Here is a 27,552-nt window from a genome sequence, read left to right as displayed (position 1 = left end):
CGGGCTTCTTGAACACTGTTCTGCTGGGGGTTTTTTTTTGTAATGCCTAGTACAATACAACTGTTAAAGCATGAATGAACATTCAAATTGGAGTTTGCAATTGGACATAAATATATGTACAAGATCTTCTATATCAAACAGCATAAAGCATTATCAAATGTCATAAACCGTCCTTAGTCAGACGCTTTAGCTCCTTACGGCTATGGTATTGCTTCTTAAGAGATACCACTTCATAAAATGCTGTTATCTACCTGCCTTGGCAGCCTATCGAAGCAATGTTATAATTTTCACTTTTAGTAGCAAATAGTACTTCTCTTCTACAACCCTCAAGGTTCAGAAAATTTTTAGAGCCTGAAAAGGCTCTTCCAGTATTAGGTTAAGTAGTTAAGAGCCAAAAGGGGATAATCCTGCAAGGTGCCTTCAGCGAAACAATGTTAGAGATAAGGAATTTTGCAGTGTAATGGCTGAAAGAAATTCTGAATAGATAAAACCTCAAAATGAATCTATAAAGCCAGAAACAAAACATCATTTTGTATTTCTTAATCCCACTTCAAATAAGAGGGTGGGAAAACATTCTCCAGACGAAAAAAATGAGATAAAATGTACATACAGATCTGTCTATAACAGACAGAGGGAACAAGGCATCTGTTAGCATCTCAGATATAAATAGAGTGGGAAAAGGTAATGGCAAATCTCCCGTTGCCTTAAAAGAAGCCAGGATTTCAGCCTTTTTTTGCAGCACAGTTTAAGGTTGTTCAAGGTTGTGGGAGTGCCTCTGTTAGGTTTGAAGTCTAGGCTTAGAGTACAGCAGTTTTATCAGGTTTTTTAGAAACAGTAGAGTGCCCATGGTCAACTTTGAAGCCCACAACTCTTTATTGTTTAAGGAGAAGAAACTCTGTAAGACAGAATTACCTGGTTTTAACTTACAAAAATGTTTGGTGCCATCTCTCAGGGCTGAGTTACCAAACCCAGTGCCCTAACCAAGGGAACGTGGGTCAGTCAGTCTATTCCCACTTATTTCAAGAGTGCTGATGATGTGGGGCTTTTGTGTGCACCTCATCCACAGTAAGAGCAAGCAGAAACAAACAGATTTCTGTTCAGTCTCCTGAGGTGTCAGGTGAAGGGCTGCCAGGAGCTGCTGACACCATAACAGGGAGCTCCGTGCTTGCTGCAGAACTGGTGCAGCGGCTCAGGCAGCTGTTGGAGTGGCCAGAGCTTTCTTTGTAGCGTGTACGTCACCTGCGGTTGTGTGGTGTAGGTGTAGCTGAAGCCCAAAGTCTGTGTTTAGGCTCTGCACACGGCAGATGAGAGCACGTGCTTAGGATTCGTGTGTGCCGTGGTTCCTGCACGGTAAAACTTGCTGATGTTCTGCTCCTGTTCACAGGCAGCATGGCAGACCCTTTCTTCTCCCATTTCAGAGCTTGGAGTGGTAGGGCTGCCTGAGGTGGTTGTGTCCTCTCCCACCCCTTTCTGCTCCTGTATGTGGGTTCTTACATTAGGTGTAATGGGGGTTTCCAGGGGTTTTGAGCTGGGTTATTTTCAGTTTTCTATTTTAAAAATATGTTGGGGAGAAAAAAATCAAGCTTGCAAAATCACAACTAAATATGTAAATAATGAATGCTTGTGGCCTGCATGGTCTTTGTTCATCTGCACTGCATATAATGATTTCTAATTCAGTCTTCATTACACAATCACAACTTTTTCCATTAGATCTCTGCCTTGTTCATTGAACAGATTGGATAACATTCAATTAATGATCAGCTATTCAATACCTTGTATTCTTCTCATTGTTCAATGTATGGTCCTGTGCCTTCACTGCTGATTACTGTTCATCCCTTGCTCAGAAGACATAATTACTCATTCCTTACAGAGCTTTTCTGTGGTGCTCATCACTATAATATCGTAAGTGCTTCATGAACATTGTCTAACTGATTCTTGCAATACAAGATAAGATGAGCAATTATTACCCCTGTTTTACAGTCGAGGAGTTAAGACACAGATTAAGCTCAGACATACCCACTGATTTGGGGTTCATGATTTATGATATTTAGGTCCTCAGGGGGCAGAAGTACTTCGCATTTTATAGTACTTAATATGTCCAAAGAGCAATTCCAATTTATTTTACTTGCAGCTATGATCACTTAAACCAGTGCAAATCAGACTCTGGATCTCAAGTTGGATATTAATGAAACAAGGAGGATAATTAGTGATTTTTCTTGCTTATTATTATAAAGTAAATCCATGGCAAAGGAGATGCACTCCAGTTCTCCAGGGCACTATTCAACTGCCTCAGGCATTGACTCTCTCTTTCTTCTTTAAACCTCTGTAATCCTTTATGTACTTTGTTTTCGGCAGTCCTTTTGGCTCTGTGGCCCTGACTTATCCTAAATCACCATCCACACTGTCCCCAGGATAAGGTAGAGGTCTGGAAAGCTGGGACCAAGGGTGTAGAAGACATAATGCAGTTGAGACTTCTGTTAATCTGTTGGGAGGATCAGAATTCATGTTTTGAGGTGTTGGGAAGTCTGAGATTTCTTACCTGTTCAGCAACAGCAACTAGAGCAAGGTTCCTAGATGGTGGTCATGTGCAGGAAATATTGGTGGTGGTGGTGCTTCCTAGGAAAGCTACTTGCAGCTAAATAGTGATAAGGTGCCTCAAGGTCTTAGCTGTGCCTAAACCATTTGACTGAAGTGAATTTGGGAAGACTGTAATCCAACTTTTCTAGTACATACTGATACTTGCATTAGAGGGAGTTTATTTTCTGGTTTCTCAAATTCATCCTTCCTTACCTTTGTTCACACAATACATCCCAACATGTTAAATATTTCAGTTTGAACCTTTACACTGTATAAGTTTTCTGCATAGGTAACCAAAACATTATATAATGTGGCTAATTTAACATCTTTTCTGAATATGCTGCAGATGTTTTACAGTATAATTTTTCTTTTTAGAAGCTGCACTTCCCTTCCTGTCATTTTGTTTCAACCTGCCTTCTGTAAAACTTCATCTAATACTGGGTATAGCGTTTCTTTGATATGGAAGATATGCCTTAATCACTTGGTGCCGTTAGGACTATCAAAGGCTGTGCTAATGTGCATAGGTTTATGAGAAAAGCACCATTTTGTGTGGATTAACTTTGTCCAGATGAAAGAGCATTATCATACAATCACAGAATTTATGAGGTTGGAAGAGACCTCTGGAGATTACCTAGTCCAACCTTCCTGCTCAGAGCAGGTTGCTCAGCATTGTATCCAGGTGAGTTTTGAGTATCTCAGAGGGCAGAAACTCCACAGCTCCTTAGTGCAACCTGTTTGACTATCCTCTCCATTGGGGAAAAAAAAAAAGGTATTTTTGCTCTTCTTGAAGACAAAAGTGGCATCTGCATCCTTCCAGTCCTTGGGAGCCTCACTGGATTGCTATGACCTTTCAAAGATAATCAAGGGAAGGGTGGTCTCTTTGTGACAAGTCAGCTCCCTCAGAGCTTGTGTGTGCAGCCTATGAAGTCCCATTTTTTTATATGTTCCCTAAGCTGATCCTTCTCCTCCCAGGGTAAGTCTTCCTTGCTCCAGGTGTTCCCTCCACTGTTGCTTTCCCCAGCAAAAAGATCGTCTTTGGATTTTAGTTGATTCTCATCTAGCAAATGCCCCTGACATATTTTCTTTGCTCTGCCAAATTGCTTTGCTTCATGTTGATGGGCTTTGCAGTCTATTAGTTGAAAAGTAAATAGCTCAGACCAAAGGAAGTGCATGCAGGAGAGGAACAGCGAACAGTTACCCTTTCAGAGCCTAGTTAAGAGCTGAAGGAGCTCAGGCTTCTGCCTGGACCTAATGAAGATCTGCTCACTCACACCGCTAGTTAATATGTGGTTGCAAGTGGGAAAGACAGACTTAAAAGCTCTGTCAAGTCTGAATGATATTCTGCCTCTCAAGATTGACTCCCATGCTTCCTAACAGATTATTTTTCCTGATTTATTAAGTAATAATTTATTAAAAAGGTCCATCTACAGATTTTTTTCAGTGGTACACCAGATGAACAGTAGTAAGAGCAAAAGGCTGTAATGGAATTACTGTTTTAGGCAGTAGGTTTTCGTGTTTATTGAAACTACTCAGTGAGTCTTGCCTGGAAAATAATATCTGAAGAAACTCAAAAGGACTAAATAAATGCCTCAGAAAATAAGTGTGGAAAGGTTATACTTTAGAAATTTCTTCTAGAGATTTAGAACATAGGCTGACTTTCAAGTCACAGGGTGAGAAAAATACCCAAATGGAAATAGCCTCTGCAATAGAAAGACAAATCCATTATTTTAAAATACAATGTGATGTCCATAAAACAGAAGAACAGTACAACATTGGTTTAGAAGGAAATTGGGTTTCTTTGAAACGTTTCTCACTGTTCTTGCAAGATGCCAGCAAAAGGTATTGCCATTTGTGTGTTACTGACCACTCTGATACACAGACTATTTTGAACTCTTGTAAATTAATGCTTCACACCTTTTCCAGAAAAAGACTCATTACTATATCAGCATTAATGCAGTTGTATCAGATTTCTACATCTTGTCTAATTTGCCTTTAATTCTTCCTGATTCTTGCTGAAAACTGTATCCAGAATAGTGGCATCTTCTCCACTCATTTCCCGTTCATGGCATATTTGCATTCATTTGGGCTACTACCAGGCATAAGAACTAGAGCATAGTTTTCTCATTTGTACCCGCCTATTTATTTTACTTTGACTGGAAATTGGTTTATGTTGCACACTAGTACAGAAGAGGACTGGACTTGATGTTTTGTACTTACTGTTGCAAAGCCCACTCCCTCATTTCTTTACATGTAGCAAATAACTAATGCAGCTCCTGTGTTGGAAGTAGACATATGACAAATGGTTCTTGCAACTTCAGAACAGAGCTTATTACTGAGCAGGGTGATGGATGATATTTAAAAAGGTAATGTTACTTTCTTAGGGAGAGACGGTAAGATACTGTGTGTGGGAACAGATCAGAACAACCGAGCTGTAACTTTTTCTAAGGGGAACAATCTAAACTGCACTTCGAACATTTTTCAAACCTTCTGCATGCTCTGCACCAGTACTCTTGCTAAGCCTTTTCTTCGTTAGGCTGGGACAACATTTTTAATTTAAAGCTAATGCCTGTGGGGAAGAAGTGCAGTACTCACTTTCAAAACTTGGGCATTTATGCAATTTTTCTGTAAACATTTTAGGAATCTAACTATATTATTCCATTTTTGAAAGGGCATTTTTTGTCTAGGGTATTTAGCTGTAGATGAGTATTATTCTATGTATTTTCACAGACTTGTTCTCTAATTTTTTTCTAAGAATAATTATATATTTGGAGCTAAGCATTCAATTATTTATTCATCCATTTTACCACGTGGACTTAACAAATGGACTTGTGTTAGCCTATATACCATATTATGCATGCAAATTCCACTCTTAACAATACTGCTTGAAATTATGTAAGTGATAGGTGCTAATTTTCTCTGATACAACAGAATGATAATGATGGACTATTGGGGAAAAAAATAATAAGTACTTCTTAGGTTGTGTGCACTGGCATACTAAACTATTCATAAAATTTAAAAAAAAGTAATGAAAAGACCTATTTAAAAATTATGTCTTTTACTTGCAGTCTTTTTAGTCATATACGTTCATTTGTTTGGGTGGAGGGCAGTTATTAATGACCTCATATGCAAGGTGCACACAGCCAGGCAGTTGAATTCTAGATATTGAAGTGTTTTATAGAGCCCTGAGAACTACAAGTGGTATTTCATACTTCCATACTTCTGCAGTGTCATCATGCAGGTACTCTGTGCTGGATGTAAGGCAGCAGGCAGTCTGTCAAGTACAGTAGATATTTGTGTAGTTTAATACAGCAGTATTGTATATGGCTTTAAAATAAATTAGTGTGTTGGAAAATAATGCAAGCACTTGGATACAGTGGTCACACCGAGCAGCATCTTTTCTTGTTTGAAGCATTTTTTTGTGTTTTCTTGTTTGGCTTCTATTTTGTGAAGGAATCCACTTCTATGTAAGAAATTTAGAAAGAATACCTTCCAATTATTCCATGTTAATTATTCATTTAAAAGTAGGAAGAGGAAATATGACAAGGATAAGATCTTTCACTGACTGCTTAATACTGAAAGATCATTTGTGGAAAGCATATGAAAAAGCGAAGGACATAAAAGCACAATCAACACATATGTATTAGTACATGCTCAAAGACTTCTGTGATAAGACAGAACACGGTTGAACAGCGGAGGTTTTTTGAACAGTATTTGGGTAAATTTGCTTATTTGAGCATCCCTTTTTCCATACAGTTAGCAAATGTTCCAGAAATAGAGAACTGAAGGACAGTATCATCTTTCTGACTTTCATTTCAGCCCTTCCTATTGCCATTCTCACACTTACTATATTTTCTATTACTGGTCCACTAAGAACAGGAGAAAGCCCTCGTTAGTGTCACCATTCTTTCTGTCCTTGAAGCCTTCAATAACAAACTCGCGGTGCAAGAACAGTAAGCTACCAAGGAAAAAAAGTGGGAAATGCTACGTGTACTTTCAAGCAAAGGTACCCACTTAGATTCAGCAGGCAAAAGACAAATCTAAAGTATTGCCATAGAATGCAAGTGTGGGTAATCCATAAATCCATGTGCATATGCGTTATGTGGATTATGCAGTCCATAACCCAAAATGAGTATGCATGTGAATTTCTTGGAGGCTTCATTTAAAATGAAGATTGTAAACTTAAACGAGGGAAATCCTAAGAATTAAACTATTTTCATCCAAGTGTGGGACAAATTAAGATTTCGGCTGAAAGACTGAAATCAGAAATAAAGGTTTAGACAGAGGGTGGAAAAGGGCCTCTGGCATCCAGAAAGGGGCACAGAGCAGGCCGCAGTAAAAACATTTCTCCTATTCCAGATGTGGTGGTAACATCTTAAAGTGGGACTTGCCAAGACTAATAAAGGAAGATGAAATTTAAAGTGGGAGAAGGATACTTGTTCAGAAAAAACTCCTGGTGCTCAGGCCCATCCTGTCTTTGTCACAGAAGGAGCTGGAATGTGCTCGTATGCATGTTTAGTTTGTGTATTTCTCCTGTGCTTTTACCATTTGCTCTGTGTGCTTCCTCAGCTCTCTGGCTCTGATAGGAGAGGGGTTTACAAATGGCAAACCCATCTAAGAACATGAGTAACACGTGTGATAATCCAGGCGCTGCCAAAATTCCGCCAAAGGGACACGGGACCCTGTGTCTGTAAAGGGGTAAAATAGCAAACCTGTCTGCAGAGGAGGGCAGTCAAAAAGGACTTTGGGGACAGGGGTCTAAACAGGGTCATCTGCAGCAGTGCGACAGCTGTACTGCAGCGTGTCTTAGTAGACTCCTCATAAACTTGGTGATGGCTGAAGACAGTCTGTTGCTTCCTTTCTTTAAAATGTGGACTTTTTCTCAGTTAATATGTGCAGTGCAGGTATTATGCTTATTCACCACTTGGTCAAATTTATCGTATGTATTCATTTTCATTAATCAGCCTGTCAGGGTGAGGGGGGGCGGTATTTATTTTTGTGTTTCTTTTTTGTGGTGGGTTGTTTTGTTGTTGTTGGTTTTTTTGTGGTACGTAAGCATACTGTACCTTTTATTTCCTGGTAACCCTTGACCCTCAGCAGAACTGTGGCTTTTCAGTATTTGATTAGCTGGGTTAATTTCATTTTGCACAACTATAACTAATGGCCATTTAAACCTGCCATAAGCCCTCTGTGGGTTTCTCCTTGTGCCTGACCGTATTTGTGAGCACCGCATTAATCAGCACTCTCTGTCACGCTTTATTGCTTAATGATGAGGGTTAACTGACCACTTCCTAGTCATAATGAAAAACAGAGGTCAGCAATCACTGATGGAGCAAAGGGAGGATCTCTTCCGAATTGTACTTTTGCTCCTTCATCCTCAGGCAGCGACAAATGTGTCCGCTCCACCACTTAAACATGAACACTTATCTTTAAAGTTCATCTTAATTACAGATCAATCCATGTCATGTGTTTGCCCAATCGAAACGCTCAAAACCACTGAGCCAGTTACCTAATTAAAGTCGATGTAATCGTATGTGCAGGAAAACATTGTTCGATTTAGCAAAGTCTGTTTTATGGATATGGCACTAGAGCTCCTCAGCCCAAATATTTTTATGGTGGTTCGGTAATCCATGTCCCTTCCAAGCGTTGTAGTTTAATTTCTGCATGCAGATACAGAAACTGCCATAGTTCGCCTTAGGTGCAAGTTTTGATGATACTGGTTCACAAAACTCATGTTGAAGGATACTTTCAAATTTTTTTCTTAAGTATGTAGTTTTACTACTGGTTTTAGTTTATGCAAGCTTCATGTACATGGGACATCATGCTGGCTGCCTCGCTGGCCAATGGGCACCCATACTGAGGTGGGCAGAGGTTCCCCCCCATACCTGAACAGGCTGGCCAGGCAGTGTGCACTGTGGGGGGGACAGCCAGCATTTGCATGCTTCCCATCAGCTACAGAGTATGCTTGCCTCTGCCTGCTAGCCAGAGGCGTGGGGGGAAGGTTGGACTGCACAGGGCGTGTGGGAGCATAGAGCCTCCAGAGCTGCTCTGCTCGGTGGTTAGAACCTTAAACCTCCATTTCCTCTTCCTACAAAGTTTTAGAAAAGCAAAGAACATAAATTAAAAGCCAAAGTTGTCATCATTTTCTAAGGTAAAGATTTATTTCAACTCCTGAAGCTGAACTCCAGGTTATGAGGGAAATTTTGGAGTCTTCTGCACCAGCATGGTGTATCAGGTGCTGTGGAGCTGCTGTAATGTCTTCTGCTCTTCTCAGGAACATGCTGGCCAAAGGGGGAAAGGTGAAATGGGATGCATGCGGGACATCTATCTCTACAGAGATCAGTACATCTGTCTGCGGAGATCAGTAGAGGTGGTACCAGGCCTGCTTTGGGTTCACCTCCCGAGACAGACTCAGCAAATGAGATCCCAGGGGCCATGAAAGCTTGTCGGCAGAGCTGGAGTTGCACGCAGCAGAGCTGGGAGCACCAGTGCCTGGCTCCAGCTGCCTTACCAGCAGCCGCTGCCTCACATGGAGACTGGTACCCCAACCCAGGGGGTTATCAGCCTCCTTGGAAAGCAATCTTTCTCAAAAAATACTAAACATGCAGAAAAAACAAGTTGTGGGAGTGACGGGTCAGGCTCAGTGCATTAGTAGACACTTTTAATATTTTTGGTCTTGCTCTCTTTTGGCTTCATTTTCCAATCTGTAAAGTAGATATGATTCGGCATCTTCTAGGGAAATAGAGTCCTACGTTTCCTGTATTCAGCCCTAACAGTGTAGAGAGAGATTTTTCTCTTGACTTTCTGCCCCTGAATAATTTTCTTCTCAGCTGCTTCTATTTATCCAGTTACCACCATCTGCATCCACTGCCCCTCTGCTGCTTGCCAGCACTCACCTCTGGACCTTTTCTTCTTTAGTGATCATCTTCTGCACTGTCAAACCCTCTGGAACATTTCCCCTCTTCCCCAGCTTCTCCAATGTCCCACTGCCTACATCTCCTTCCTTCTTCCTTCCACTGCTTTCTTGGGAGTCTTTCTTCTTCCAAGTCTACTACCTCCCCAAACTCCTGTCCTGTCCACCAGGAGTTCCTGGTGCTTCCCTTTGTTCTTGCAACCTGTGCTTTCTTCTTCCTCCCGAGCTCTTCCCTTGCTGTGTTCTGAGACTGTCATGGGCATTTTCTATGTGGAGTCTCAGTGCCAAAGCATCGCCCGGCACATGGAAGAGATGGCTGGAACACAAGCTCATCTCAGGCCCTCTGCCCTGGTCCATGCTCTCTGCAGAAGGAAACTTTGGAGGTTGGCAGCCAACCTCCACCAAAACTTTTGCAAATCATATCACGTACAAACTGCAACTTTTCAGTGTTTTGTACTGTGATCCGTTATAATTTTAAGTGATAATGTATGAGATGGCAAAAGGCACATCTGTGGTATCAGAGCAGTGATGCTTCAAAGGGTCTGTCGCAAAGTGTGAAGGCTCTTGAGCTTCTCAAATATGTCTGTGAAAAATGTAACATGGGGGAAAACCAACATGTTTCTCCCTACCCTTATTCACAAACTTACTTTTCACTAAGCTTAGTACTTCTAGCTGATAGATTCTTATACTCGCAAAATAAAATTCAGCCCAAGGCAGACATCCAGCATGGAAAATTTCAGCCCTAACTGCTAATGTGCGGTAAAATTATAAGCAACAGAAGACAAGGTCTTAAAATGAGAAGTGTCAGGCAACCTTAACTATATGTAGTCCTACAAGATCCACTGATGATAATCTGGTTTTTGACATATTTCATCCAATTTTCAGATTTATTTTGACATATACTATACAAAGCAAGTGAAAAAAAGTCCCTGGAGTAGGACACTCAGACTTATAGATACCACCTTGTAAGTAGTGAAAGCAATGATCAACCATGCAGTCATTTTACCTTGTGCCAAACCTTTAAAACTGCAGAAAGTCCATTAAAAAAATGTAATATAAAATCAAGTCACTGAAGCTGAGACCTGTTAACTTTGTGCCAGTTCTTATCTCATTCTCATAAATCTAAATGTAGGTTGCAGGTAAATGTTGAATTAGAAGAATATTGCCAAAATTCATAGAATCATAGAAACATTTAGATTGGAAAACACCTTTAAGAACATAAAGTCCAACTGTTAAGCTGACACTACCCCATCCACCACTAAACCATGTCCCTAAGTGCCACATCTACATGTCTAAGTACCTCCAGGGATGGCAGCTTAAGCACATCCCTGGGCAGCCTGTTCCAATGTTTGACAACCCTTTCGGTGAAGAATTTTTTTCCTAATACCCAGTCTAAACCTCCCCAGGCACAGCTTGAGGCAGTTTCCTCTCATCCTGTCACTTGTTACTTGTAGGCAGAGGCTGACACCTGCATCATTACAACCTCCTTTCAGGTAGTTGTAGAGAGTGATAAGGTCTCCCCTCAGCCTCCTCTTCTCCAAGATAAACAACTCCCGTTCCCTCAGCCACTCTTCATAAGACTTGCTCTCTAGACCCTTCACCAGCTTTGTTGCCCTTCTTTGGACATGCTCCAGCAACTCCAATGTCCTTCTTGTAGTGAGGAGCCCAAAACTGAACACAGGATTCAAGGTGCGGCCTCACCAGTGCCAAGCACAGGGGAATGATGGCTTCCCTACTCCTGCTGGCCATGTGATTTCTGATACAGGCCAGGATCCTGTTGGCCGCCTTGGCCACCTGGGCATGCTGCTGGCTCATGGTCAGCCGGTTGTCAACCAGCACCCCCAGGTCCTTTTCCACCAGGCAGCTTTCTGGCCACTCTTCCCCAAGCCTTGTAGCGTTTGTGGAACTTTATACAGTTGGCCTCAGCCCATCGATCCAGCCTGTCTAGATCCCTCTGCAGAGCCCTCCTACCCTCCAGCAGATCAACACTCCCACCCAACTTGGTGTTGTCTGCGAACTTACTGAGGGAGCCTCAATCCACTCACCTAGATCATTGATAAAGATATTGAACAGAACTGGCCCCAGTACTGAGCCCTGGGCAACACCGCTTGTGACCGGCCACCAGCTGGATTTAACTCCATCACCCAGCAAAGAGTACGCCTGTCCAATTGTAACATAAAGCTTGCATTACTTGCATAAATAAAAGCCAAGGCTAGCATGCTATTCAGATATACATATCCAATACACTTTTAGTAATAAATGCTGACTTTCCAGTAAACACTGCAGACTTCTGTCTTGCTCCAGGTCTCTCCCTCCCATAGGTTTGATGTTGTTGGGGAGCCAGCGGGAGGGGGGGCATTTATGAGCTAAAAATCTGTCCAGGGTATTTTTCCAGAGAGGAACTATGAACTTTATTTATTTGGAGCATCAAGAAGTGATTTTACGCACAAGCTAGCGGAAGGGGGTTGGTGGGTGGTGGAGGCACATATTTACCTTTAAGATAACACTTCTGGGAGGCCCTCTGTAGAGGGGCTTGGGAATCCTATGTGTCCAAACATGGCTATTGGCTTGGAATATTGTTTGGGGATTATATAGCAAGCTACATCCCAGCAGGCTTGTTTGCAGGCAGCCTGCAGCTGGCCTTTGCTTTTTTTGTTGTTGTTTTTGTGGGGTTTTTTTCCAGATTGTATGAAAAACCTGTGTGAATGGTAATCACCTGTTCCCTAGACCAGACTCTGGTAGTGTCTACATGTCTTTTAAAGTGTCTTTCGGTAAAGCCCTGCTGACAGCTCAACAATTATATAAAATGCTGCCTTCCTAAAAATCACTTCCCAGCAATGTCAGTGTGTGAGGAGCTAGGAGAATCCAGTTATTTTCCTGCTGGGATATAATTTGTCATTTTTCACAACTGTTCTACCTGGCTTACACAGTCTGGGGTAAAAACATTTGCTGAGTCAGGTCTCTTTACCTGGGCAGGATAACTTGGTGCTCTATGTTTGTGGCAAAGACTGCAAGGATTTGTGTACATGGGTAACACTGTTTATTTTGAATAGTCCTGTTGTCTCACAGAAAATACACTTTAGATGTAAGTCTGTCCTTTATAAGCAATAAAATGTGAAATTTCAAGCAATACAGTCTCCATCTTTTATGGTAGCTCAGTTAGTCATAATTCATTCCTGGGAGGATTTCACTGAGTACGTAGCCTAAATTTTTTTTTTTTTCTTATTTAATCTTATTCTCTTCATCAGGTCAAGATCTTTGTGTACTCTTTATTCTTAAAACTAGGCACATGCTTAAGTGCCCAAGGCAAAAGGGCTTAAAGCACGTGACTGGAGACCTGAACTAGGCTGTTATCATTTCCCGTCTCTAATTATCAGAGAAGTTATAGGCGGGTAAATGGCTACTTTAAATTTTCGTGGTAAATCACTCCCTCCGGCTTCTAATCATTTCCGTTCCACTTCTCTGGACTTCCTCCAGTTTGTTTATGTCTTCCAGTAATGAAGTGCCTGAACTGCATACAATATTCCAGGTGTGGCTGCAAAAGAAATGCATAAAGAGAGCACTGCCATGCCAACCTGCTCTGCTGTGTAATGCTCCTACAGAAAGAGACAGAGGTGTTACTCATGCTTAGTTCTCCTCTGCCGCATTGCTGCTTGCATCCAGATTGTCCTCTTATTCCTAGGCGTCTTCTGATGTTGATGCTTTCCAAACTTTTCTTTCTTGTTAACTCTTTATTTTGGATTATTCACTTGGTACCTGCAGTAGCATTTTTCTAACTGTAATTTTATTGCTTGTTTCCTGTCTTTGCTTCTAATTTCTCTATGCCCATTTGTATTATTTTTCTACCCACACTTATGCTGACAACTCCTTCTTTTTTCCTACTTCCAATGAAAAGATCAAAACAAGCAGTAGTCCCTCTGATACTCCACAGGACATCTTCCCGGTGTGATAAACTGTCTGCAGTTGGCAGTGGCTAATCCTCAGTAGGAATTTGCTGTAGAAATTCTTAATGGCAGAATTGGTATAGGCTCTTCTCATCAAGTAAATCTTGCCAAATAATAACAATGAACTGGATTCTAGATTTCTTGCTGTATAAATGTTTTTTTCAGGTGAGAAATAGGAGAGGTTAGTGGATGAGAAATGTAGTGGATAAAATCAACTGTGCATTGTACGTCAGTGAATAAATAAAACACACTTCCTGCATGAGTGCATCTCCATCAGTATTTCCATATCTGTGTACTTCATTCTTTAAAGTAAGTATTCCTGATCTGTTGGGTGGCTCACCATATTCAGGGACCATTACCATGGAAATATGACCGGTAAGGATGCTTCTAGAGGCGGAAGGAGCATGTTGTGCCCAGGAGGGAACTGCCAACCATTGCTATTGTGTTCCTGCAAATAAATAGTGGATTTCTTTTACACTTATGGCCTGATTTTTCCTTTTACTTGGTGTAGACATCTAAATTTGGGTAAAATAGAGGTAAAACACTGTCATTCCTATCCTGCAGAGTCTTCTGCTTGCTTTGTACAAGTATAAATGGCTTTGTACTCTTGGACTAGTTTCAGCTCTGCCTTGCCAAAAACACTACTGCAGGAGAAAGTGTGGACCTTCAAGCAGTCCAAGAAAGCCTGTGGGGACAATGGTGTGCCTCTTTCAGAGGCCAGAGAAGCTTTGCAGAGGGTGTCGTCTGGTCATACACTCTCCCCACCGTGACCTACATGCTCCACTTTCCAGCTTTTCTTTGTCCTCCTTAAACTTATGCCTTCTATGCTTCTACAATATTTTGAGTTTTATTCTCTTACTATTTTTTGCCAAGTTATGCAGCTGATGGGTAAGCTGCATCAGGGCATAGGTGCCATCTGGAAAAAATGTGGAGTTTCCCCAGTTACATCAGCACTAGCATAGAGAGGTCTTCTGTACCAGCTTTTCCAGGCTTAGAGGGGCTGTAACAGCAGGGCAAGTCAGGCTCCTATTACCTTTTTGTAGTATCTATTCCCTTTCAAAAATGAGTTCACTTCTGCACTTCGTCTTGTGTTACAACTACTTTAACTTTGGTCTTCTGGTTAACTAAAAGTCAGTCTGTCTCCTTGGAAAAACCCCAGAACCCAACAATGACAGATCTTTCCACATAACTTCTTAATTATTTCTGCATGTGTGTTTTGGCTGTGCTCCAAATTCGAAATCATTATACTGCTTCAGAGTGTAAATAGGTGGGACTGGATTAATAAATTGTATGAAACATGGTGCCACACTTCATTATAATCCACTTATCAGAGTAGAAAACCTTTTAGTACATAAAGTGCATCTGCTTTTAATTTTCATTTTGATCTTATCTTTGTGTGTTTTCAGACACGAGTGTACCTTCTCAGGGAGGCATTTAATGCTGGTACCTGGCAGTTTCAAAGTTACTTCTGAAGGTGGCAAAACAGAGCTGCAAATTTGGGTATATTAGGAAAAGCATTGGACCGGATTATCTTCTCATAATTTAGAAATTGGGATGCACTACATCACACTGAAATTTGGCATAAGGCAGATCAGGTTTTTGATGTTAGTGACCTTTTTAGAATTTCTGTTTTCTTAATTCAAATGTTACCATTTTTACTTAAAAAACATGTTTCAGACAAGTGGAATTTTGTCTTTATCTTTGAAAAATGATAGTGACTAAAGCAATTGCTTTTGATGCTAGTAGTGAAACCCACCATTTACGGAGTACAAAAATACATTGTCAGCCACGTGAAACTGAGGTTAAGCCCGTATGATGGCTTTACATTAAATGACTGCCACCCTCAATCATCCATTTGCTTTACTGACCTCTCTCTTGCAAGCTTCAGATGTGATAGCTGTTGCTGAAGAGATTGGGCTTTGGCAATGGCTAACTTCTGTCACTTTAACGAGAAAGTTGCTGTCCTTTATGAAAGTTAACCCAAAGGATTTTTGTGCCGTTCATATGCTTCTTGTAAGCAATGACATTTTGGTTCACGTGAGTTTGTGTTAAATAGCTACTTGCAGGAAACTAAAATTAATTCAATCTGCTTAGTACTACCAGAATTTTAATTATGAAAATTGAATTAGAACTCTAAAAAACCTGTGTTCAATAGACTGAGGAGTTTTTCATTTTGCTTTTCTTAAATGTATTGAATGCAAGGGGTGAGGATAAATACCGTGAATGAGCAGCTACCCTAATCTAGGGGTGAATTCTGGATAAAAATTATAAAGCAATTGGTCTTAGCTTTCACTGAGAAAAATGAATTTTGAAACAGCAATTATATCAGTTATGTAGAATGATCTTTGAAAGTAGAATGCAGTAATTCAATTTATGCCTTGGTGATGTTTTATTTATGCTCTGAGATGACACTCTCTCTGTTGTCCTATGTCTCTCTTTTTTCCAGTTTTGTTTTCGGTGGCCACTATTATTTGGGCTGAAATTTGACATGCTTGTTTTTAGCTAAATATCCATTCCCTTACAATGAAGGGAAGGCCTATGCTTTAGAAGATGACTTCTTAAGTCCTAGTGGTAACTTTGTAGGTGTTGAAAATGCCAGATGCAGATTGAGTCATCCATGGCTTTAGTTGTTCAAGACCTAGGACGATTCCAGTGTAAAAGATCAGCACTTGATTCATTTCTGTGGCGAAGCAAATTGCATATTCCAAGTGAAAATATGCAATAATGAAGGCATGGGTCTGGTGCCCAGCGTGATGGCTGTCACTGAAGGGCAAGCTTTGCTCTCGCTCTGAGGTCATCCTGGTGCCGGTGCTATGGTCGGAGGCATCGGATCCAGCACGCCTGGCTGAAGGGTGTCACTTGCAAGATGATCTCCAGTAAAATTTGGGATAATTAGACAAAGCTTTGACTCATCAGTGTTTTTGCTGCTATGTGATACTTTGCTTAGCCTCTTGAGGTTGGACGAGTAAGCAAAAGGTGAGGCAGCTGTTTCCAGGTGTGCAGGAGGGTTGCCCTGTGCTGTTCAGGGGTTTGTGAACAAGGACAGTGGACAGAGCTACCTGGCAAGCCTGCCTGAATTTGGCGGGTGGAGAGGGCTGGGACCTATGTCTCTGCAGCCTGGAAATTTTGCAACCGCTTCGGGGGTGGGGGGGGTGTGTGTGTGTGCTTGGAAAGACCCCCTCATCCCTTCAAAGATGAAAATAGCAATCGTAATTGTTGTAATACCCTTTCTGCTACTTAATTTACACTTTTTGTTTTAGGTTGTTACAGTATTTTAGCAGTAAATGTACTGTGAAATTTCATTATACTTGTCAAATCTTCTGCTATCACCTCATCCTCTTTCTTCTGACTGTTTCTTCAGATTTACCTGGAATAACAGAGCTGAGGTTCCTGATAAAAATAAATAAATAGAGAGAAAAATGAAGAAAATAAATAGGCAGACATGTACATATTTCAAAGGGTAAAACAGACTCCTTTTTAAAAAGCCGGCTAACAAATGTAGAAAATTTTTAAGTTCACTTAGGTGAGCATCTAATATTAGTAATAATACAAACACTTCTGTGTTTGGGATCTCAAGAGATTCTGCTAAAAGACTTTCTTGTGGTGGTATTGCTTGCAGCCTTTAAAAGAAAATCATTACTGACCAGGGTTCCAGAGGAAAAGATTCGTCAACATACGTGCTGACAATATTTTAAATTGTCACTGTTATTCATAATAATACTCATTATTATGAATTTAGCATATTTCTAGTCTGAGCTGTAGTAAACTGTACATGCAAAATGCAAGAGAAAAATATGCTTTTGAGATAATGTGTCATTGACACATAATAAAATTTATGATCTGCTGAGCATGCTAAATGCAAGAACACAGCAGACTTGAATTTCAAAATGTTTGCAAAAACCAAAGGGTAGCTACTTCTAAAAAAAAGTTAACAGAACATTTTCACTGAGATCAAGATCTGGGAAAAGTTTTACTTTGTGAAACAAACTGCCTGTTTTTCTAGTAATATCTTATATAAATAGCATGCATCTCATTGAAGGAGTCTGCCCGGAATTGCAAATTATAAAACGGAGTGGCAAAACACGGAATTAATGCTGTATACCTTGATTTTTCTGGCTATAAGAGTCCTGTAAGAGTGGAAGTTCTCTCTTGGTTTGCCTGTTCCGTATGACTACTACAAAGACAGTTTGATACATGCCTGAACATGTCCATAGGACAGTGGGGCAGGCTAAGCGGTTTGAAACAGTGAATAGATTGTAACAGGCTTCAGCTCTATACACTTACAAATTTGAGTATTTTTATGGAGGTAAGTATTTTCAGTAGAGTATTCACAGGAGGAGTGTGGCTTAGGGAGCCATACAGTCAGCTAGAAATCCTTACATTACCAATTAGTGCTCCATATTCCAGAGTACACACACACACACACACCCCCCAAACATTCCCTTAAATGAACTTGATACTTCAGACAAATCATATTTACACTGTATACTTCCTGGAATCCAGTTGTAACAGTGAGCTAACTGTAAACCAGGATACTACATTGCATATGTAAATGAGCAGAGCAGTTAAGCACTTTTATCAGCAAAAATGGTAGGGTATTTCAGTAGCAGTTTAAGATTTTTGCATGATTATTTTGAAGGTCTTTCCAGTCCTTCTAGACCATTTCTTGTACCTTGAAATTTTCCACTGAAGTGCATTGAAATTTGTAGTATGTCAAGAATGCCTTATCAGATTTTTTAGCATGGGAAAGCAGAAGTAGGCATCATGCATGCAACATGATCTCTTATAAATCTATCATATGTACTGCTCTGCAGATAACAGCATCCAGAGACTTCAGAATCAGTCTTCAGTTAAAATTTAAACCAAAATGAAAATTTGGAAACTTGCTGTAAGAGGAAAATGCTGTAAAATATTAAATGTCTGTTTTTTGTCAACATCCTCTAAAGCTCTAATTCTCACCTGTTGTATTACTGTATCCAGTATGTTCTAAAATCAAAAGCAATTGAACTGAAAACTTAATTTCAAAACAGAAGCAGAATGATTTAGCTCAATAACAAGATGATTTTGGTATTTGTACATATTTTTTCCTTGTTTTTCCTCCTAAACTGTTTTCTAACACTGTGAGTTCACTGAATCTGAAACGCTTTGCAAAGATCAGGTACTTTTTGTATTCTTTTCTGTGCTATCTAGTATCATTCAGCATTTCTCCAACTACATGAAAAGGGAATTGCCACATAGTCAGTTATGTGGCCATGTTTAGACTTCCAACATACTGAACCAAAAGCTTTCTTAGTTTGTCTGGATTTCAGGAGGCTCCAGCTGTCCTCAGTGACAGACTGTTGAGGTGGCTGGTTGGCACAAACACTGCCTCTGTTGTCGAGGTGCCAGTGGGACCCCCAGAGATGATTTCAGTACCAGTTTGGGGCATATCTTGTCTTGGTGACTCAGTCCCGCTGGATAACGGGACAGCTGGAGCACCAGGCACAGACTTGTAGAGGCTTTCAAAATTCTGCAGCATGTTTTAAGCATGGCAGAAGAAAATGTCGACATGTACCTCGAATATGAGATATTTATGTATGTTTTCTTGCTCAGTTATCTCACTGTTGTTAACAGGATTCATCCCTGCTGGGTGGTTTCTCCTGCAGAAAATAGTAGCCTCTTTTGGGCTACATCCTGTGCTCCCTTGCCAAATTTCCTCTCTCTCCTTGATCCCTCTCATCGGTGCCCTTTCAGTCTGCTTAAAATAGTGAGTCAGAAACATTTTTATAACTTCTCGTCTCCTTTGCCAGGATCACCAGACCATACCAATTGTTTTTGTTAACCTGGTCTCAGCCCAGTGTGAAAGCAAGTTTCCTGAGAAGGTAAAGGAGCAGGAGACAGTCTCCATGTCAAAATTGGCAGAGTGTTGGAGTCTGTGCTCATAGATGTGCATGGGGAGTGCATAACAGTATGGCAATTTGAAAACTTTCACATATAAGCATCAGGGGAAACAGCCCTCCCTGCTTCCAGAAAAAAGGGCAATCAGCTTCCTATCTGTAGTCACTGGTAGCTCATCTGTGCTTTTAAACTTTGGCTTTCTGGAGGAAACAAGTGCAGTAGTTCATGCACAGATCATAAAGTCGTTGTTCATGATGTAATCCCACCTAAGGACAACCTGCAGCTCTTTCTCCGGGATACTGAGTAAGACTCTAAGAATAAGAATCTCAGTAGGAATCTTAAGTAAGAACAAGCCTATTGCAGATTCGACAGAGGAGGAAGATTGGGTGAGCACAGGCCAACATGCTGGACTTGAGAATGTTTGTGTACGTACTACAATCATGTTATTTAATTATAACATGTTATAATTACATAGCAGTTAAACACAAGGTTTAAAGCACATCGGAAATTTAGAAAAATGCTGTGTTGCGGAAGTTCGTAGACTATCCTCGCTATTTGAGCACCAATTGATGCACCTGTGCTTTTAAGAGAGCCCTAGCTGGGTTTTGTAAACACTGCAGAAAATGATGTTTTTATCCATGTCCCAAGTAGTTTTACCGGATGTTGCTTGGGTATATGAAATGAGCTGTAGCCATACCTTTGACTGCAGTGTAAAAGTGCACTATGAAATCACCAGTTACTGGTTGAATGGAGGAAATAATATATTTAGAAGGTAAATTAGAAGACTAAAGAAAGAGCTGTGGAACAAGAGAGGGGTAAAAGACTGAACATGAAAGTAGGTAAAGGAGAAGGTTAGAAAATAAATTTTATTGAAGGAATCAAAAAGGAGGGGGGAGTAGAAAGTAAGAAGACTTACAAAAATATCATAGAAGCGGTAGGTAAATTAATCCAGCAATAGAAAAGGGTAAAGAAACTGAAAGATGTCTTGATCTAGAAATAGCAGAAGGTAATTAAGAATGAGAAGCAAGCAGGAAATATCCCAGATGTGGTGAAAATTTTGCCAAAATCAAAACAGATTTTAATTAAGTCTTGAATTTAGCATAAAGGAGGGAAAGCTCTAAATTCTTGCCTCAGAGAAGGATTTAGACTATACCTATGCTCTAAGCATACTCTGTAATAATGTGTAATGATGGATCAATATTGTCGCCTTGAGCGATTGGCAGATGCAGCCTTTGTCTGCAGCCAGAAAGCATGTTGTCTGGGAATGATACGGTCAGATGAGTAAAGCTGTGGAGTAATAAGGGAGCTAGACCCTGAAGTCAGACTGAATGTTGGGAAACCCTGGGATTCAATATCTAAAATACAAAGCTGTATAAAATGACGAGGCAATATTCATATCTTAAGTTCTGTACCTTGTCTGTGGCATTTATAAGCTTATTCTGCGTTACACATAAATCTCAGCATGAGGAATCAAGTTTATTAGTTTACTGTGGTCAGACTGGACTGGTTTAAACAGAGCTGAGGAAGTTAATTATCCAATGTCTCGGGTGGGTCTAGCAATAAGTAACTAGTTATGGAGAGAGGGACCAGCCATGGCTGCAGCCTTTGGAACTGCAGCGGGGGGACGGGTCCTGCCGTTGCATTCGGATGGCCGGCTGGGAGGGACTGCCCTAATCTCTTTCCCAGGTTGTTCGAACCAGTTCAAGAGCAGTAAAACAAGGTTATGTAATTGACATGTGATGTAGCCTAAAATAGTGACTGCAAACATAGGCTGCTGTTGCTGGGCAGTTGTCAACTGCTAAAAAAAAAAAAGAGCCTTCAACTGTCTAACAAATGGACCTTTTAAATGAAATTACAGTTCTGATTTCTACTGATTAGCAGGCGTTTTCCTGTTTTGTTTTTTTTTTTTTAATGCCAAGAAATAGAGGCTCTGTGAAAACTAAAATTTGGAAAGAGATTCATCATCGTACTCATTGTGCTGATTTGAGAGTACCTACCTACTGCAGATGGTGAAATAAAAAACTCAGGTATACGCAGTTTGTTTCTTGATAGTGTGATAGAGCTCCTGCCAAACAGAAAATCCTTTTCCGTATGTGGAAAACCGTGACAAGTCTTAGCAGTAATTTTACTTATATACCAGCTATTAAAAGGTAGAAATTTATTTTTATTAATTAAAAGAGCTTATATGGATTACAGAGGTAGCATCTGTTTCACAAAATCTGTGAAGGTTTCAGAGCTGGGTGAAAGGAACACATCACATAGCTTGGCGAGCACAAACGAGAGGTTAGGATGTGCAGATTATGTGAGTTCTTGCTGTAGGAGGCAAATCCCTTTACTAGGGCTCTACCAGAAAGCAGAAAAACCTGATGTTAAGTTCTGTTTTTTGACCAGATATTCCTGAAGTGAGAGGCTTCCCTTAGAAAATCCTGATGATTTTCTGCAGCGTCTTTCCTTCAGCAGGGAAGGTCTGTAGCTGAGGTCAGGAGGGTTGCAGGGGCTGAGCTCATGCAATCTGATGGGCTGGTGGGTAAAGGGAAATGACAGAGTTGAGGGGTAAATAACATTTATGGAATTGAGGGAAGCAGTGTAGAATTACAACCATTCAACCCAGATTTTCTTCTCCCCCTCATTCACTAGGGTTATCAGGAGTAACTTTAGTAAAATGGGTGGTTATGCTGGTAAATACTGATAGGAGCAGCAGGAGGATCTTCAGAGGAGTTTCCTGCGCTAAGGATGCCCAGGTAATAGTGTGTAACACCTATACACACCTGCTTGAGCAGGTGCCAATAGGTACTCCAAGCTGTAAGGCTTTTACAGGTATCATTGTTATAGTGGAGATAATCTTCCCTCTTGGGAAATATAGAGAAATCTAAGCCCTTAGTCTAACCCAGAAGCTGCAAAAGGGATCCTAGCTCTGATGTGCAGATCTGCAGGGCAGGGCTGGAGGTGGCTTCCAGCTCCTCTCTCCAAAAAAAAATGGAAGAAGGTTTGGCTGTTCTGGCAACCTGCAGGGAGAGGACAACTTTGACTCATAGAATCGCAGGCAAAGTATTAATTCTTGTTGTGGAGGAAGAAGGAAAGCTGGGCATTTTACATGTGTTTTGTTGTGTTTCAGTGAGATGCTATTTTAAAAGTTGAAGTTTTTTCAAACTTCTGTTTTGTTTGGTCCTTAGCTGCCACTCCTGTTCTCTCACTTTCCCATCCTTTTGCGAGGCTTCTTCAGTCACGTCTTTGTCTTGGGACCCAAAGTATGTTCCAGTTTCAGACGTCATACTCGGAGCGGCTTTTGGACTTTCCCCTTACCTTTTCCAGGGGACGTTGCAGTGGGCATGTTGCTCTAGCAGAGAGAAAAGAGTTGGCTGCCCAGGTAAAAGCAGGAAAGAACGTGTGGAAGGCAGTGGTGCCGCAGGAGAGGAGCTGGGCATTAGTGGCGCACAAGCAAGCATGAGTCAACAACCTAATGCCATTGCCAAAAGCCAGATCTGGTCTAGGATTGCGTTAGCAGGACTGTTGTGTGCAAAATGCAGGAAGCAACCATTTTATTGGGCTTAGTGATGGTGAAACTCAGCGAGAAAAATGCACACGGATTTGGGCACTCTGTTTTATGAAAGAAGCTGGAGGAGAATAAGAGGAGTGACGACAGATTCAGGAAGCGTGACCTATGAGGAAAGATCGCGAGAACTGGGTTTGTTTAGTCTAGCAAAGAGACATGGGACATAAATCTTTTGATAGGCATGAGATTGTTGTAAGAAGGTGGCAATCTACTTCTCTGTGCCTTACAGGGAGTGCTAAGATATCAGCTGAGAAATATTCCCATTTGGGTTAAATGCAAAGGGAATAAATACAGCTTAAAGGCTAGCTAATCACTAGCCTAATCACATGGCTTGTAGGGAAGTTGCAGAATACCTTTCCTCAGAAGGTTTTAAGGCAAATTTAGAGAATGAGGGGAAAAAAACCTGCCTGAACTGTTAAGCTAGTCTTATGCTTCCATGAGTGGGCTTGAATTAAACAGTCTTTGGATCCTCTTCCAGTGCTATGCTTTTTTTTTTTCCCATACAGAATTTAACATTTGATCATAGTAGTTGCTATTTTAACAAATGTAGAAGACTCATTAATGATTTTGCGGTTCCTGGCTTAGACTTCAAAAAAACTGGGGAAAAAAAGATAATTTTTAGGAGGAAGATAAAACATGGAATATTTCAGAAATTTCTGTCATTTTCTCATTTTGCCTTACATAGTAACAGAAATATTACTGACGAGAAATATCTGTACCCCATTCCTATTGCAGCCTTACACGTCTAGAAGTATCGTGGCCCCTTGAAGAGCGCAGCAGCGCACTGTACACGTACATGAGCTAACCTCAGCAAGGCAGTTGTGGGGACCAGTGGCTCAGTCATTGTGCTGGAGTTTTAAAATGGGGAGAGGCACAACTTCTGCTGCAGCCTCATTTTGGCGATAATTCATAGGCCAAATAAGAACAGGGTTTTTTCTCCCCTCTTTTACTGCTGAATTTTGCTTGTTCAATAAAGGGTAGTAAGAGGGAAGACTGAAGTTCATTAATACTTCCTTTTTGTTTTCTTTTGTAAACTTATAAAAGCAGGGAATTAAAGAGTCTTTGCAGGTGAGAGAGTTGGAAATGTTGAAGTGTTTTTGTGCATACATTTGGATGTGTCATTCTGTGGTACATAGTGACACAATAACCTGGAAAGTGCAAACTCGAATATTCCTTTAGCTTTACTGTGAATAGGACAGATCTTTATTTCTTCTTAGTGTGTAACTGTGTAGTACCTATTAATTATTTATTTTGAACAGGAAATTTTCCTGGCATCCTTTGTAACTTTGTATTTTAGATGGAACAGAAATTAGCTCGTATAAGTGCACTTAACAGTGGCATACGTAAAAATTACTTTCATCTTAATGCATTAGCACATGGGAGATGAGAATTCGATATCTACTCTGTCACTTTCCAGCCCACTTGTGGGTGATTAAACTGGATAAAAAGAACAACTGGATTAAGCTAAACAGAAACTACACAAGCAGATCGATACATGTCTTGAAGGAGTTTGAGATCTAACACCACAAAAACATCAGCCTCTTTGCAGGATGGTCTTTATCTCCTCATTGAGATCCTGAAGAGCCGTGGAGGTCTTGAGAGCTGCATCAATTTCAGATGTGTAGGTTTTTGTTGAAGTTGAGGGGCATGAGCAAGGCTCATGCTACACAAATGGAAGATACTGATCATTATGAGTGTATTAGCTTTACTAACTTATTTTACAAAATTAGTTTTATTTGAAACGTATCATATTTGATTGCATGGAAATCTGAAGCCAGTCTTTTCATCATAGACGATAAACTCTTTAGCTGAAAAACTGTTCATTATTATTTCATAGCTGTACTGTACATAGGTTTGCCTGAATGCTGGTCTGTTCTGTTTTTTAAGGGTTTTCAAATTACTTCCCTTAATGTAGGCTGGTTATTTAATTTTTTTTTTTTACATATTAAAAAAATTGACAAGATGATTTTGCTTTTTTGGAAAGACTTTTGCCTTGCTTACTAGGAAACCTACTTACAGATTTTTGTACCATATGTTACTATTCAGAGATGCATGATTCAAAAATTGATGAACCTTTACTAAGTTATGTTTTCTGAAATTACTTAGTCTAGAGTAGATAGGCCAGAAAGTAATAATTGCAGGCTACCTAAACTGTTTTAAGGGTGACTTACGGAACTGTTCTGCTATTGTGGGAATATTTCTTATGAAATCACAGTGTGACAGTGATTGAATCAAATAAACATTTCCACAATATTGAAGAATGTGACCCAAGTAATTATCCTGGAGTACATAAGCGTTAAATTCTTTTTATTAAACCCATTAGCTTTTGAAAGCAGTAGTGAAAAATGTTGACTTAACAGGTGTACAGTTCTGTAGAGCAAACTGCCTTCAGGGTAATTCTGCGATGGGGTTCATTTTGCGGCATTAGAGCTGACTTGTCATATTAATAGCCTGCACCCGCCCGTGGAAGCCTAAAAATGGTATTGCAGTACGCTGTGATGTACAAAGGACATTCTACGAGCACTAAGCAATCGTACTTGCATTCCTAGCAGAAAATAACCATTTTTCCCCTTTCCTCACAAAAAGATAGTATACCAGTATTTGTAATGACATATAAACTATCTTTATACTGTATATAATTTTAAACACTTTTGTTTTCTGCTTTAATTTTACTTTCATGCTGTCTGCGTGATAATTCTTTAGGAGATGTGCTCAAGTCAGTACAGAGCAAAAATGTAAATAGGAATTAAGTTGCCTTGTGTCTTGTGTATCTGTTTTTTTTATATAGATCACATCAAAAAATAAAAATTGTGTGATAAGCAGGTTTTCATTTTTGTGATTAGCTGAGAATTTTATCTTTTCATCATTTAGCAGGCCTACTTGAAGACCAGCTTTAAGTAGATAAACACTGGTGCCGTCACTATACTGTACTTGTTTTTATGGCTGATGTAACTTCATGAACTCATATTCATGAATTATTTTTCCCAAGTTTTATTGTTTTTCATCTGTGTCACAGTGCTAGGTAAGGTCCCTTAATAAAAACCCTGTTTGCCCATCTGCTTGTTGTTTAAACATCTAAAGCATTAGCTAAATTATGATACCTTTGTGATATCACAGTAATACTTTGCTTACTCAGATAAGATTGGTTCTCTTTTTGTGAGATGCTCAGTGAAGAGATGCAAGAAATCGCTCAAACTTCAGCTTGCTGTCTAAATAGATAACATTGGGTAAGGGTGAAGGGAAGTCAGATGCAGAGGTAGAAAATTACTTGTCTGAATTTTTAAGGCAAATTCCTGGAAGAGCTCAAAACAGGAGCCGGGTCTCCCATGTCCCATGAATATTCTTTTTGTCTTTCCCCAAGGAAGCATGTTTGTATTGTGGAAAATATCTTGGCAAACATATTTTATGCCTTTTGTGCTACAGCAGCTCTGTCCCCTTACAGAGCCTGCGTCTTTGCTCCTGCTCCCCGTGCATGTCGGCCTCCCACGCGTTTCAGTGCAGCTCTGCTTCTGAGCTCTGCCCGGGCTTCCCCTCCCCACCCATAGCTGGTGCTCGCCTCGGTCACTGGCGTCAACCTTAATGTTATTTGTATAACTCTTGGATTTCTGCGCATCTGGCCTGCTTCGTTTATGACCTGCTTAGGAGTCTCTTTGCTTAGCTGCTGGTTGGTGTTACTGCATGTGCAGTCTGAATTTTGTTTTTTTTCCTCAACCTTGCATTTCAGACATCTTTGTAGTGAACTCATGTTTAGTTTACAGTGTAATGAGTTTCTTGCCTTATGTCTAAAATGCATGTCCCTGAGGCTCAGTAGTTCTTACAGAGCCCACTACATAAGCCTGCAACATGCTGTTGTATTTTACACAGGACTGTTTTCTTGAACTTTGTGTGCTGGCAAATCCTACAGTTTGCTTTACAGTCTGTTGTAGTTCTGTGTGCTGTGTCCTTTCATCCTTCCTCTGGAAAGCCTCTGCATTGTTTTTTGTCACATCTGCTGCAAACCGTTTGTTCTCGCCACTCCAGATCCACATATGCAACCTCTGGTTGACGGCAACTAAAATAATCTTCTTCTCTCACTTCTCCTGTCATGCTGCACCAGCCCCTCGTGGCTTCCTTTATTCTTCCACATCAAATTCAAGCACCTTACTTTGAAAAGTTTGTGTGGTAGTGCCCTTGTCTGATACACTGCATCCGTTTGCTCTACCTCTGTTCCTCCCACAAAGCAAAATGCCTTTTGAGTCTCCAAGTTGTTAAATGCCAGCTTATTTCCCTGGTTGCCATGTATTTCCCTTCCACTAAATGTTGTGTGTTAAATACCTGCTGTCTCCTCAGGAGTGCTTCTGTGGGGCTTTACAGAACGGGAATAATACAGTTGTGATTTAAGCCTGTTTTGGTAAACCTTTCAAGAAACCTTCTGCTGTATAGAAGGTAACTGATTAAATCAGAAATCAAGCACTTGGTGAACTGGTTTGAGAGTGGAGTATATTGGGAAAGTTAACCTCTACTTCGCATTTCTGCTTTAGATTGTGAACTTTAGCATGAGGGTGGCCCACAGTTTTGTACCAAAACTAAAAGTTGTTAGGCTGCTCTGTGATATGGCACATGTAAGAAGATTTGAAAAAGCTCAAACCAATCATTTGTTTTTCACAAAAAGAAAAATTCTAGTCCTGCCTAGAAAAAAGTAATGAGATCTT

General features: G+C 40.4%; 1 protein-coding gene across 1 annotated transcript in view; it reads left to right on the top strand.

Annotated features, from left to right (window-relative positions):
* Nucleotides 1-27,552, top strand: part of LOC104620836 (mineralocorticoid receptor) — a gene marked incomplete at its 5' end in the record, with an annotated part of 92,954 nt that overhangs the window by 8,778 nt on the left and 56,624 nt on the right. The gene's annotated exons all lie outside the window — the stretch shown is intronic.

This window comes from Phaethon lepturus, unplaced genomic scaffold, assembly GCF_000687285.1.
Source record: "Phaethon lepturus isolate BGI_N335 unplaced genomic scaffold, ASM68728v1 scaffold1275, whole genome shotgun sequence".
Classification (NCBI taxonomy): Eukaryota; Metazoa; Chordata; class Aves; order Phaethontiformes; family Phaethontidae; genus Phaethon; species Phaethon lepturus.
The sequence above is the reverse complement of the archived record's forward strand: the minus strand, read 5'-3'. Positions and strand labels throughout refer to the sequence as shown.